Source organism: Oryctolagus cuniculus, chromosome 4, assembly GCF_964237555.1.
Source record: "Oryctolagus cuniculus chromosome 4, mOryCun1.1, whole genome shotgun sequence".
NCBI classification, from domain to species: domain Eukaryota; kingdom Metazoa; phylum Chordata; class Mammalia; order Lagomorpha; family Leporidae; genus Oryctolagus; species Oryctolagus cuniculus.
In genome coordinates this window covers 93839749-93853997 of record NC_091435.1, presented here as the reverse complement: position 1 = coordinate 93853997, position 14249 = coordinate 93839749, and the positions used below count along the sequence as shown (strand labels likewise).

General features: G+C 51.2%; 1 long non-coding RNA gene across 1 annotated transcript; it reads right to left on the bottom strand.

The window, feature by feature from the left end:
- Positions 1–725: 725 nt before the first annotated feature.
- LOC103350463 (uncharacterized) lies at positions 726–14239 on the bottom strand. Its single transcript, XR_518474.4, has 3 exons — positions 13116–14239; positions 12620–12845; positions 726–1284 (listed from the first exon to the last, which is right to left on the bottom strand). It is a non-coding gene; the product is annotated as an uncharacterized lncRNA (long non-coding RNA).
- Positions 14240–14249: the final 10 nt, after the last annotated feature.

Below are 14249 nucleotides of genomic sequence, written 5' to 3'. Positions count from 1 at the left end.
GCCTCGGCCGCCCCCGCCCCGCCCGCCGAGTCCCCCTCCCCCGCGGCGCCCCGCCCTGGGCGGGGGTGGCGAAGGGGATGGGAGAGTGCGCGCGGGACTCTTGGTGGGCAGCCCCTGCGCCTCGGGAATGCCCGGGACGCCCATCTCGGGGGCACCCTCCTGAGAGCCGCCCATCATTTATTTTCTTTCGAGCCAAGACCCAACTGTGCTAATTCTCCTGGGCCCCCGTCCCACAAACTCCAGGCCCTCGCCAAGCCCTTCAAACACCCTAGAGAAACAGCCCCCCACCACCAGTAGTCTCCCAGTAGCCCTCAGCCCCTCATCGGTCAGCCTCCACAGGGCGCACAGGCAGTTCACCCACAAGCAGGGTGTCCCCAGCACCGAGACTCCAAGCACCACACAGACGCACAGCCCAGCACACAGCACACGCATGGCACAGTCTCACACCGCGTGTGCACGCACAACACACCCAGAGCCAACAGGAGAAGCACACGGCCCTTGGGCACCCCACCCATCCCCACCCCAGGGCAGGGGGCCATCCACACACAGCACACACCCACTGACTCTCCCCTGTTGCCTCAAGATGCACTTTTACTCTCCACCATAAGTGCTGTCATCAGATCATCTCATAAAGGGAGGGTTACAGATGGTGACAAATTGGCAGGGAAAAAAACAGCCACACACAGATATTTAAAGAAAAGACGTGCTAACACTTCTAACTTGAGGAAAGCAAACCATTTTATTTGGGAGGTTTACAAGAAAAAAAAAAAAAAACACTAAGCAATATTTAACTGCGAGGCAATAGTGTGGCATCCATGCATCTGCCATCTGCCTTCCATATTGTCACTCCGTCACCAGGCCTGGCGCTGCTGCAGTCGGCTGGTGGAAGAGTGCCCACTGTTTTCTATGCTGGGGGAAGGGGCTGACTCGTCCTGCTCGCAGCGTGGAGATGGCGATGGAGCAAGAAGACTTTTCCTTCCTCCCAGGCCTAAACCCTACTACTGTTCCATGGCCCCGCTCCCTGCCTCCCAGGCCTCCTGAAAGGGGGATGGCTTCTTGAGGTAGTGGCAAATGTGCAATCTATGTCTTGACGCCCAGCTCGCCCTCCGACCTCCTCCTGCTCCGGCATGGACCGTGCTTGTGGATGGTCACCAGATGAGGCTGAGAAGCATGCCCTTGCCTTCTGAGCCACTGCCCGCCCCGGAATCTCAGGTCCCCAAGCAGGAGGCAGAACGGTGTCGCGAGTAGTGAGAGAGAGTCTGGATTCAGACTCAGTTTGCTTATCTGCAAAATGGAAACAAGAATAGGAGTCACTTCAAAGGGTGGTTGGGAGAATTAAGCAACAGGATTTGTCAAGGGCTAAGGAGACTGGCTGCTGGTGGGCATGCGTGTATTATTATCACTTCATGATGATTGCGATCACTGTGTAAACTCTAGCTGGGTATGGGAATTCTAGGACTGGGGAAGCCTGTTCTATTTCCCATAGTGAGGTAGGAACCAGGGGTTGTAGGCTAATCAGGGGTTCCCTGAGCAAGCAGATTTTACAGGCAACCGTACTGGAGTTGGCAGCAGCAAGGACTTGGGAAATCTATGTGGAGCAGGTCTCTGCAGCTGTTCCCGTTCTCTCTGATGACAACACTCACCAACTCACCACTTCCCTCCTCCTCAAACGAATGAAAAGCGGCATGGCAGCAGAGTGGGCCCTGCCCCAGCGGGATGTGTGGGTGTGACTGTTGTAACCAAAGCCACTACGTGAGGACATCCTGGCAATGCAATAGTCAGAAATGCAAAAGGCCCGGGAGCCGGCACCGTGGCTCACTTGGTTAATCCTCCGCCTGCAGCGCCGGCATCCCATATGGGCACCGGGTTCTACTCCTAGTTGCTCCTGTTCCAGTCCAGCTCTCTGCTGTGGCCCGGGAGGGCAGTGGAGGATGGCCCAGGTCCTTGGGCTCCTGCACTGCATCAGACACCAGGAAGAAGTACCTGGCTCCTGGCTTCCGATCAGCACAGCGCCGGCCATAGCAGCCATTTGGGGGGTGAACCAATGGAAGGAAGACCTTTCTCTCTGTCTCTCTCACTATCTATAGCTCTACCTGTTAAATAAATAAATAAATAAAAAGAAATTTTAAAAAAATACAAAAGGCTCAGGGCCCCTGCAACACTGTACTGGAAAAAGTAAGTTCAGGCAGCACTGTGTTCTGTGCTGGCCACGGTTGCAGATGCTTCATGTCTACGTGTTCACTCACCCGCTTGATACTTTAAAAAGATGTATTTATTTATTTGAAAGGCAGAGTTATACAAACACACACATACACACACACACACACAGAATGAAAGGTCTTCCATCTGATCATTCACTCCCCAAATGACCGCAATGGCCAGAGCTGAGCTGATCTGAAGCCAGAAGCCAGGAGCTTCTTCCGGGTCTCCCATGTGGGTATAGGGGCCCAAGGACTTGGGCCATCTTCTACTGCTTTCCCAGGCCATAGCAGAGAGCTGGATCGGGAGTGGAACAGCTGGGTCTCGAACCAGCGCCCTTATGGGATGCCAGCGCTTCAGGCCAGGGTGTTAACCTGCTGCGCCACAGCGTGGGCCCCCCACCTGATGCTTTTGAACCATTCTGCAGATGAGGAAATGGAGGCACAGAGTACTAAGAGCCACACCAGCTAATAAGTGGCAGAGCTGCAGCTCAAACCCAGGGAGTTTCCTGAGAGCAGGTCAGCAGTATGAATCACGGAGGCTGTACTCCCAACGTTAGTTGCTAGTCTTTTGCCACATCCCATCCAAAAAGGGTAACTGGAAAACACATCGGTTTTTAAGCCAGGCAAACCTGGACCCAAATCTGGGTTCAATTCTTTATCAGCTGTATGCTTTCTATCAAGTTACTTGAAATATCTGATGCTTAGTTTTCCTCATCTGTAAAATGGGAACCTGTCTCAGAAAGTTGCTGTGAGAATCAGCTGCACTCAGCCGTGAAAACACCAGTATGTATTTTCAGGGTTTTCAGATTCACTAGGCTTGGCCTCAGTGGACATTCTCCTTTCGTGCTTTTTTCATTACCAAAATGATTCACCAGACTCAGAATCATTCCTGACTACGTGCTAAGGATGCTGTTCATAAGAGGTTTGGGGATGGTTCTATGCTGTAATTCTCTTTCCTCTGTTTTTTCATCTTTTCCTCTCATATTTTCCTCCCTCTTTTCTGCCCCTCATTTCCTATATGGGTGTTATATATATATATATATATATATATATATATATATATTGCCTTTCCCTAAATCGATTGTGAACTGAGAAGGTATGGACAACAGTTTAGGTGCTAACACAATGAAGTCATGAAGATAACAGAACCATTCGCATCCAGTACCGACAAAGATGGGCAATACAGGCACTCTAGTGCTGATGGCTGAGAAATTGATGGATTTGGCAGTGATGAATGAAAAGAAACAGAAGTGTGTGGCTGCTGTGTGGTGTGGCAGTTTGAGCCACTTCCTACAATGCTGGCATCCCATATCAGAGCACTGGTTTGAATCCTGGCTGCTCCACTTCTGATCCAGCTCCCTGCAAATGCACCTGGGAAAGCAGTCAAGTATGGTCCAAGTGCTTGGGCCACTGTTCCCACATGGGAGACCCAAAGAAGCTTCTGATTCCTGATTTTAGCCTGGTCCAGTTCAGGCCATTGCAGCCATCTGGAGAATGAATCAACAGATGGAAGATCTCTCTCTCTCTCCTCTCTCTGTTGCTCTACCTTTCAATAAATATATATATTTTAAAACACATTTTTAATATATTTAATTTATTTATTTACTTGAGAGGTAGAGTTACAGAAAGAGAGATGGAGGGAGAGACAGAGAGAGAAATCTTTCATCTGCTGGTTCACTCCCCAAATGGTCACAACAGCTGGAGCTGAGCCGGTCTGAAGCCAGGAGCCAGGAGCTTCTTCTGGGTCTCCCACGTGGGTACAGGGGCCCAAGCAATTGGGCCATCTTCTTCTGCTTTCCCAGGCCACAGCAGAGAGCTGGGTCAGAAGAGGAGCAGCCAGGACACAAACCAGCACCCATATGGGATGCTGGTGTTGCAGGTGGAGGCTTAGCCCTTCAAATAAATGTATTTTAAAAGGTACAGCAGTGTGCACACACTCTTTGATCCAGAAAGACTGCTTCTAGGAACTTGTTCCGGGAAATAATTATTTACAGGACATTTGTATCAATTAACTTTTGCTACATAACAAATAACTCCTACTTAAAAGATTAAAACAACAAACATGTATTACTTTTCATGTTCTGTGTTGATTGGGTAGTTCTTCAGGACTGGGCCAGCCCAGCAGGAGCTGGGAGGCCTAGGATAGCTTGTTAAGGTCTTGCTTCCATGTGTCATAGGAACACTGTCTTCATGTGGCCTCTCTTCCGGCAGGAAGGGTGGTCTTGGAATTCTCAGCAACAAAAATGTGGCAAGCTCCAGAACACAGGTTTTTAAGCCTATGCTCACATCATATTTGCTAGTGTCCCCATTGGGCAAAGCAAATTACAGGGTCAAGTCCAGATTCAGAAATGGAGAAGTAGAATTTATTTTTTCTTTTCTTTTCTTTTCTTTTTTTAATTTTATTTATTTATTTGAGAGGTAGAGTTACAGACAGTGAGAGTGAGAGACAGAGAGAAAGGTCTTCCACCCACTAGTTCACTCCCCAAATGGCCCCAATGACCAGAGCTGAGCCGATCCGAAGCCAGGAGCCAGGAGCCAGGAGCTTCCTCTAGGTCTCTTGCTTGGGTGCAGGGACCCAAGTGCTTGGCCCATCCTTTACTGCTTTCCCAGGCCACAGCAGAGGGCTGGCTCAGAAGAGGAATAGCAGGGACTAGAACTGGAGCCCATATAGGAAGCCAGCGACGCAGGCAGAGCATTAACCTGCTGTGCCCCAGCGCTGGCCCCTATTTTTTTCTTTTCTTTTCTTTTTTTTTTTTTTAGTGATTTTTTTTTTGACAGGCAGAGTGGACAGTGAGAGAGAGAGACACAGAGAGAAAGGTCTTCCTTTGCCGTTGGTTCACCCTCCAGTGGCCACTGCGGCTGGCGCGCTGCGGCAGGCGCACCGCACTGATCCGATGGCAGGAGCCAAGTACTTATCCTGGTCTCCCATGGGGTGCAGGGCCCAAGCACTTGGGCCATCCTCCCCTGCACTCCCGGGCCACAGCAGAGAGCTGGCCTGGAAGAGGGGCAGCCGGGACAGAATCCGGCGCCCTGACCGGGACTAGAACCCGGTGTGCCGGCGCTGCTAGGCGGAGGATTAGCCTAGTGAGCCGTGGCTCCGGCCCCTATTTTTTTCTTTTTAAAGATTGATTTCATTGAGGGTCAGCAGGGTTGTGGCACAGCAGTTTAAGCCACTTCCAGGGATGCCAGCATCCCATACAGGGCCCGGTTTGTATTCTGGCTGTTCCACTTCTTACCCAGCTCCCTGCTAATGAGCCTGGGAAAGCAGGGAGGATGGCCCAAGTGCTTGTGTCCCTGTCACTTATGTGGGAACCTGGATAGAAGTCCAGGCTCCTGGCTTTGGCCTAGTCCGGTCCTGGCCAATGGGGTCATTGGGGGAGTGAAGCAGTGAATAGTCTCTCTCTCTCTCTCTCTCTCTCTCTATCTCTATCTCTATCTCTGCCTTTCAAACAACATGAATAAATCCAAAGATGGGAACTGGAGCTGCTGGCACCCATATGGAAGATCTTACTCTGTCTCTCCTTCTCTGTCTTTCTCTCTCTTAAATAAATGAATAAATAAATATTTCTTAAAACTAGATGTATTTAATTGAAAAACAGAGTGAAACAGCAAGACAGACAGAGAGATCTTTTTTTTTTTAAGATTTTTTTTTTTATTGGAGAAGTAGAGTTACAGACAGTGAGAGGGAGAGACAGAGAGAAAGGTCTTCCGTCCGTTGGTTCCACTCCCCAATGGCCGCAACGGCTGGAGCTGCACCGGTCTGAAGCCAGGAGCTTCTTCCGGGTCTCCCACGTGGGTATAGGGGCCCAAGGACTTGGGCCACCTTCTACTGCTTTCCCAGGCCACAGCAGAGAGCTGGATTGGAAGAGTAGCAGCCAGGACTAGAACTGGCGCCCACATGGGATGCCGGCGCCGCAAGGAGGATTAACCTATTGTGCCACAGCGCCGACCCCAAGGAGAGATCTTCCATCTGCTGTTATATTCCCCAAATGCCAATAGCAGCCAGGGCTGGGCCAGGCCAAAGCCAGGAGCCTGGAACTCCCTCCAGCCCTCCCATGTGGATGGCAGAGACCAAGCACTTGGGCCATCTTCTGCTGCTTTCCCAGGTGCATTAGGAGCAAGCTGGATTGGAAGCAGAGTAGCTGGGCGTTGAATCTACACTAATATGAGATGCAGGTGTCGCAAGAGGAGGTTTAACAGGCTATGCCACAGTGCTTGCCCCAGACTAAACTTTTGGTTGGGGGGGGGGCCTGAAAAATAGTGTCCATTTTTTCCTACATTTGTTCATCACAGCACTATTCAAAATACTAAGAAAAGGGTATAAGGATGAGTGTTTGGTGTAGCAGTTAAGGTGTCACTTGGGACACCCACATCCCATAGCAGAGTGCCCGAGCTCAAGTCCGGCTTGGCTCCCAATTCCAGCTGTCCGCCAATGCACACCTTGGGAGGCAGCAGGCGATGGCTCAAGTTGTTGGGTCCCTGCATCCATATGAAAGACCCAGAATGATATTCAGGCTCCTGGTTTTGGCCTGACAGAAGCCTAGCTGTTGTAGGCATTTGGTGAATAAATGTACAAATGGGAGATTCTCTCTGCCTCTCAAGTTAAATAAATAATGTTTTTAAAGGGGGGAGAGTGGATTCAGTGTCCAAGACTACAGGACTTGGTGAATAAATCAAACATCCCTATCATGGGAGAGTACGCAACATTTACAAATGCTATGAGCTAACACAATGGGGATATGTTTTCCACATAGAGTTAAGTGGAAGAGAAGAGAAAGTTAAGAAATTCTGTGGGGTGGGACTGGTGTTGTGGCAAAGTGGGTTAAGCTGTTGCTTGTGACTCCAGCATTCCATATGAGTGACCATTTAAGGTCTGGCTGCTCCACTTCTGATATAGTTCCCTGCTAATGTGCCTGGGAAAGCAGTGGAGAATGGCCCAAGTGCTTGGGCCCCTGCACCCATATGTACTCAGGGCTGGCATTGTGTATAGCAGGTTAAGCTGTAGCCTGTGATGCCAGCATCCCATATGGGCACTGGTTTGCATCCCAGCTGCTCCACTTCTGACTGATCCAGCTCCTTGCTAATGCACCTGGGAAAACAATGGAAGATGGACCTAGTGCTTAGGCCCCTGCACCTACATGGGAGACCCAGAAGAAGCCATTTGAGGAGTAAACCAGTGGATGGAAGATCAATCTCTCTCTCTCCCCTTCTCCCTTTCTCTTTCCCCTTCCCTCTCTCTCTATTGCTATAACTCTGCATTTCAAATAAAATTAATAAATCCAAGGCCGGCGCCGCGGCTCACTAGGCTAATCCTCCGCCTAGCGGCGCTGGCACACCGGGTTCTAGTCCCGGTTGGGGCGCCGGATTCTGTCCCGGTTGCCCCTCTTCCAGGCCAGCTCTCTGCTGTGGCCAGGGAGTGCAGTGGAGGATGGCCCAGGTGCTTGGGCCCTGCACCCCATGGGAGACCAGGAAAAGCACCTGGCTCCTGGCTCCTGCCATCGGATCAGCGCGGTGCGCCGGCCGCAGCGCACCAGCCGCCGCGGCCATTGGAGGGTGAACCAACGGCAAAAGGAAGACCTTTCTCTGTGTCTCTCTCTCTCACTGTCCACTCTGCCTGTCAAAAAATAAATAAATAAAATTAATAAATCCAAAGATGGGAAATGGAGCTGCTGGCACACATTTGGGATACCAGTATCACAGCAGCCCCTAAATAAACCTTTAAACACACACACCAAAATTTCTTGGGGCCAGGTGTTCTGTGCAGCAGTTAAGTCGCAGCTTGGACACCTGCATCTCATGTTGGAGTGCCTGGTTTGAGTCCTGGTTGCTCCACTTCTGATCCAGCTGCTTGCAAACGTGCAACCTGGGAGGCAGCAGTTGATGGCTCAAGTACTTGGGTTCCCACCACCCAGGTGAGAGACCTGGATTGTGACTGTGGCTCCCCGTGTCAGCCTGACCCTTCTCTGGCTTTTGTGGGCATTTTGTGAATTAACCAGTAGATTGAAGATCTCTGTCTCTCTGCCTTTAAAATAAACAAAAGTAAATTTTTTATATAAAGATTTATCTATCTGAAAGTCAGAGCTACAGAGAGACAAAAAGATCTTTTATCCACTTGTTCACTCCCCAAATGGCTGTAAGAGTTAAGAGCTGGGCCAGGCTGAAGCCAGGAGCCAGGAGCTTCTTCCAGGTCTCCCATTCGGGTGCAGGGGCCCAAGCACTAGGGCCATCTTCCATTGTTTTCCCAGGTGCATTAGCAAGGAGCTAGATCAGTCAGAAGTGGAGCAGCTGGGATGCAAACCAGTGCCCATATGGGATGTTGACATCACAGGCTGCAGCTTAACTTGACACACCATAATGCCAGCCCCGAGTACACATTTTTAAAAAAATCTGGAACCAACATTGGCATTGGAGTACAGCACATCCAGTATGGTATGCTGGTTGGAGTCCTGGTTGTCCTGCTTCTGATCCAGCTCCCTGCTAATGTGCCTGGGAAGGTGATGGTAGATGATCCAAGTACTTGGGACCTTGCCACCAATGTGGGAGACCTGGATAATGTTTCTGGCTGCAGCCTGGCCCAGCCTGGCCATTGCAGTCATTTGGAGAGTGAACCAGCATATGGAAGATATCTCTTTCCCTCTCTCTCTCTCTCTCTCTCTCTCTCTCTCTGTCACTTTACCTTTTACATAAATAAGTAAATAATTTAAAAATCATTTTTGTGAAGAAAATGTATAAAAGCTCAGGTTGAAGAATGATTGGAAAGATATGAAACTGAATGCAAATAAGAATATACTTAGGGGTCAACACTGTGCCACACTGGTTGAGCTTGTTGCTTTTGGCAGCTGCACCCCACGTCCAAGCCCCACTTGGAGTCCTGGCAGCTTAGCTACTGATCCAGCTCCCTGTTGATGTACCTGGGAGAGCAGTGGAGGATGGCCCAAGTGCTAGGCGCCCTGCCTCCCACATGGAAGACCCAGATGGAGTTCTGGGCTCCTGCCTTCTGCTGGCCCAGCCCCAGCCATTGCAGCCATTTGGGGAGTAGACCACTGGATGGAAAAATCTGTTTTTCCCTCTCCCCATGTCACTATACCTTTCAAAATAAATAGAAATGGATCTTTGGGGGGAGGGGAGAACATATCTAGTGATAACATCACTTAAATTCTTTTTTATTTATTTGGGGAGACAGAGCTCCTATCCACTGGTTCACTTCCCCAAATTCCTGCAATAGCTGGGACTGGGTGGGGCCATACCTGGAACCTGAGAACTCAGTGTAGGTTTGCTATGTGGGCAGCAAAGACTAAGCCACATAAGCCATCACTGATGCCTTCCAGGGGCTGCATTAGCAGGAAGCTGGAATCTGTAGCTGGGAATCCAACCCAGGTACTCAGATATGGGACTTGGGTGTCTTAACTGTGAGGCTAAGTGCCCACCACTATACTATTACTTTTTTTTTTTTTTTTTGGACAGGCAGAGTGGACAGTGAGAGAGAGAGAGACAGAGAGAAAGGTCTTCCTTTGCCGTTGGTTCACCCTCCAATGGCCGGCGCACCGCGCTGATCCAATGGCAGGAGCCAGGTACTTATCCTGGTCTCCCATGGGGTGCAGGGCCCAAGCACTTGGGCCATCCTCCACTGCACTCCCTGGCCACAGCAGAGAACTGGCCTGGAAGAGGGGCAACCGGGACAGAATCCGGTGCCCCAACCTGGACTAGAACCCGGTGTGCCAGCGCCACAAGGCGGAGGATTAGCCTAGTGAGCCGCTGCGCCGGCCCTATTACTTTTTTTTTTAAGATTTTATTTTGATTTGAGAGGTAGAGTTACTGACAGTGACAGGGAGAGACAGAGAGAAAGGTCTTCCATCTTCTGGTTCACTCCCCAAATGGCTGGAGCTGAGCCAATCTGAAGCCAGGAAACAGGAGCTTCTTTGGGGTCTCCCTTGTGCACTCATGGACCCAAGTCCCTGGGCCATCTTCTACTGTTTTCTCAGGCCTTAGCAGAGAGCTGAATAAGAAGTGGAGCAGCCGGGACTTGAACTGATGCCCATATGGGATGCCAACACCACAGTCAGAGGATTAATCTATTATGCCACAAAGCCAGCGCCTATACTATTACTTTTAATTCCTTCTTTGTATTTTTCTGTATATTAATAGGTAGCATTCTGTAGTCCAACATTAACCTAAACACTCTTTATATGTTAACTTGTTTAATCCTTGCAAGGCTCCAGTAAGCTACATTCTGTCAATATCATTGTCCTTATTCTAGAGATGGGGAATCTAAAGCACAGGATATTTGGTAATGTGCCCCAAGCCACAAAGCAGAGGGAAGGCAGAGCCTGGATTTGAATCTAACTCCAGATTCTTAACCACTAAACTATTTTCTTTTCAAAGTTGACTAACTGGTCTAGGGCTACAGTGAGATGCTTGGTATATGGACTGCATAAATCTGTTTTAGTAAATCATTCAAACTTTTTTATTGTAACATAAGATACCCTAGAAGTATATAGAATAAAAGATGAAATTTGGGGCCAGCGCTATGGCATAGTGGGTAAAGCCACCACCTGCAGTGTCAGCATCCCACATGGGTGCTGGTTCAAGTCCTGGCTGCTCCTCTTCCAATCCAGTTCTCTGCTATGGCCTGGGAAAGCAGTGAAAGGTGGCCCAAGTTCTTGGGCCCCTGCACCTGCATGGGAGATCTGGAAGAAGCTCCAGGATCCTGGCTTCTGATTGGCCCAGGTCCACTTTGGGGAGTAAGCCAGCAGATGGAAGACCTCTCTGTCTCTGCCTCTGCCTCCATAGCTCAGCCTTTCAAATAAATAAATAAATCTTTTTTTAAATAGGTGAAATTCATCCTGCTGCTGCTGGGATCCCAGCACCATAATTAGAGACAATCATAGCCATTTATATGCATTTACATACATACATAGACAATGTATACTCACATATATGTGTGTATAGGTACTTTTCCCATCTATATGAAATTATAATCTACACTTATCATTTGCTGATGTTTTGGTAGGGCAAGGAGGCCTTACCATGTCTATTCACACAGCTCTGCCTCACTCTTTTATTTTTTTAAAAGATTATTATTTTTTTAATTTTATTTGAAGTGCAGAGTTACAGACAGAGAGAGGGAGAGATAGAGAGAAAGGTCTTCCATTCACTGGTTCATTCCCCAAATGGCTGCAATGGCCAGAGCTAGGCCGATCTGAAGCCAGGAGCTTCTTCCAGGTCTCCCGTGTGGGTGGCAGGGACCCAAGCACTCAGGCCATCTTCCACTGCTTTTCCAGGTGCATTAGTAGGGAGCTGGATCGGAAGTGGAGCAGCCAGGACTTGAACCAGCCCCCATATGGGATGCCAGTACTGCAGGCTGAGGCTTAACTTACCACACCACAGCACAGCCCTTGCCTCACTCTTTTAAGATATTTTGTACTTTATTAGCTTCGTATTTTAAAAAATACTTTATTTGAGGGGCAGAGAGACAGAGAGAAAGAATGAGACAGAGGTGTGTGTGTGTGGGGGGGTCCTATCAAGAGAGGAAAAGAGCCCCATCCACTGGTTCACTCCCCAAATACCCACCATGACCATGGCTAGGTCTGGTCAAAGCTGGGGGCTGGGAACTCAATCCAGGTCTTTTCTGTGGGTGGCAGGAACCCGATTACTTGAGTCATCCCTGCTGTCCCCAGGGTCTGGGGTAGCAGAAACGCTGCAGTCAGGGGTCAGCCTGGGACTGGAGCCCAGGTACTCCCATATGCGATGGTGGCATCTTAGCTGCTGGCCCAAAGGAGAGGCTTTCACTTGAGAAACTCTAACATGCGCCTTCACACAACTCCGCGCACACTTTACTTCATTTTGGCTGTGAGAGTGAATTTCATCTCATGGGCGGGGATGCAGAAGCTCAGCATGTTCTGTAGAGGATTAGAGTCAGAGAGCGTCCTCTGACGGGTTCCCAACACAGTCGGAGCTTATATACAGTATTACAGTATCTTCACAATGTTGCACTTGCATCTTTGCTTCAGCTTTGACCCACCAAGCACAGCAAGGACAGGAATAAGATTATTTAAGGAAGAACTAACCAATTTAGTTGTGGATTAAATTATTTCTCCTCCAATCTCCCTGATTCTGGGGAGAGAAATGGCAATTGTTTCAAGGTCCCATGCAGCTTTCATCCTCTGCGAGCACACTCAAGGCGTGTCCCCTTCCTCCCCCCGCACCCCCCATCCGTTAGCATTGGCGCTGTACCTTTAGCTCATTATCTCCCAAGACAAACACTTCCCCTTGGGACAATTTCGTTTCATCCACAGAACGGTCCTTAATAAGTAGGTTTTAATATCCTGGACTGGAGCATGGGGCTCAGAGAGGCATGCATATTATGCAAATACACAGAAGACTGAAAGAACACATATCTAATGTTTTGTGTGCCTTACCTTATTTTCTTAAAATGTTACAGATACCAACAGATTGATTCTTTGTAAACCATGATTGAGGGACCTTGAGTTCAAGATCCTCCAGAAAGAGGCCAGGTCAGGATGGAACTTATTGCTGCATAACTTCCAGTGGGGATGGAATTTTCTGGACTATCTGCTACCGCCGCTGAGCTCCCTCTGTCCTGTCCTGGTCCTCGGCCTCCAGCTTCAGCCTTCCTCCTGCTGGCTGGGACAGAGCAGGAGCCGGCTTGATAGGGCCGCGGATCCAGGCACGGGACCCGGGCTCCCTGTGACACGACCCCTTGACCCCTCTTCCCCCGGAGAGCAGGCAGCTCTTCGTTTGCCTCCGTGTTCCCGAAGAGAACATTAGATGAGGAGGTGCTGTCGGGAGAAGGAGACCCGACCCCCGGCATCCCACTGGCTGAGCGGTTTGGCTGGACTAAGGGAGGAAAACGCCTCCGCCCGGTGCGGGTTGAATCCACAGGGCGATTATTACCTTCTCGGGGATGTCGTCACTGTGGCCACACGGGCGACATCCCGCCCCTCCACGTCCAGGGATTGCGCCAGAGCCCCTGCGAGCGGGCAGGTGACGCTGTGGCTGACGGCCGGCCGGAGCGGGGGTGCGGTGAGGGCACAGAGGGTGGAGGAAGAAGAGCGCGGGTTCCCATCGGTGCGTGGGGGGACCCTTCCGTGTCCCCGGCAATAAGGGCGGGGGGCACCTTGCGTCACCCCCACCCCACTCCCTCGGGACACACAGCAGCGCGCGCCGCGTCCTCAGGCGCTCCGGGCTTCCCCGCGTCACCGCGACGCTGCCATTCATTCCTCCTACACGGCGAGCGCAGCGCGGGCCTCCGAGGCGGGGAAGCTGCGTCGCTCGGCGGGCGCTTTGAGTCCGGATTTCCGCGCCGGCAGCCGGCCTCGCAGCCGGGAGTCCGCCTCGGGGAGCGCCCGTAGGCCGTTTCTAAACCCCTCTACCACACCAGGAAAGCCTGAAATACGCGAGACTCGGGGAACACAACCACACCGAGACACAGCGGCCTGGCGCGGAGACAGATACAGAAGGGTAAAGACACGTGAGACAGATGTAAACAGACACCGTAACGGGACGAGGAACGCAGAGATAAGATGCCGACACGCAGACAGAGCGACACACAGCTAGGCAGACGTGCACAGACCCTGGTGAGACCCGCAAAGCAACCGGGCTTCAGAGCGCGCCAATGGCGCGGGCACCACCCACTGGCCCGAGAACTCTCGGCGCGCGTCCCGCGCGTTCGTGCCTTCTTCGTTCTTCATCCGGTTCCCAACCCTCCCTGCTGCTCCGCTAGCCTCGCTGCGGGCCTCCGGCTCCCCAGCTCCCAGTCCCGTTTGCACACTTCTAGACTCGCTGTCAAACCCTCCCCCTAAGACCCTAGGTACCAGGATCGCTCCCGCATTCCCCCACCCCGGTCCCGCCTCCCTCGCCGGATCGCGCCCGGGTTGGCCGGTGCCGTTCCCTCAGACCCACGTGTGGGCCGTTCCCGCCACCGTGCGGGACCCTACCAACGCCGCGCCCTCCCCTCCCGGGACAGTGGGGCGCGCTCCGGCCCCGGCCCCGCCCCTTCCCCTGGCCAGTGCCGCCCCGCCTCCGCCG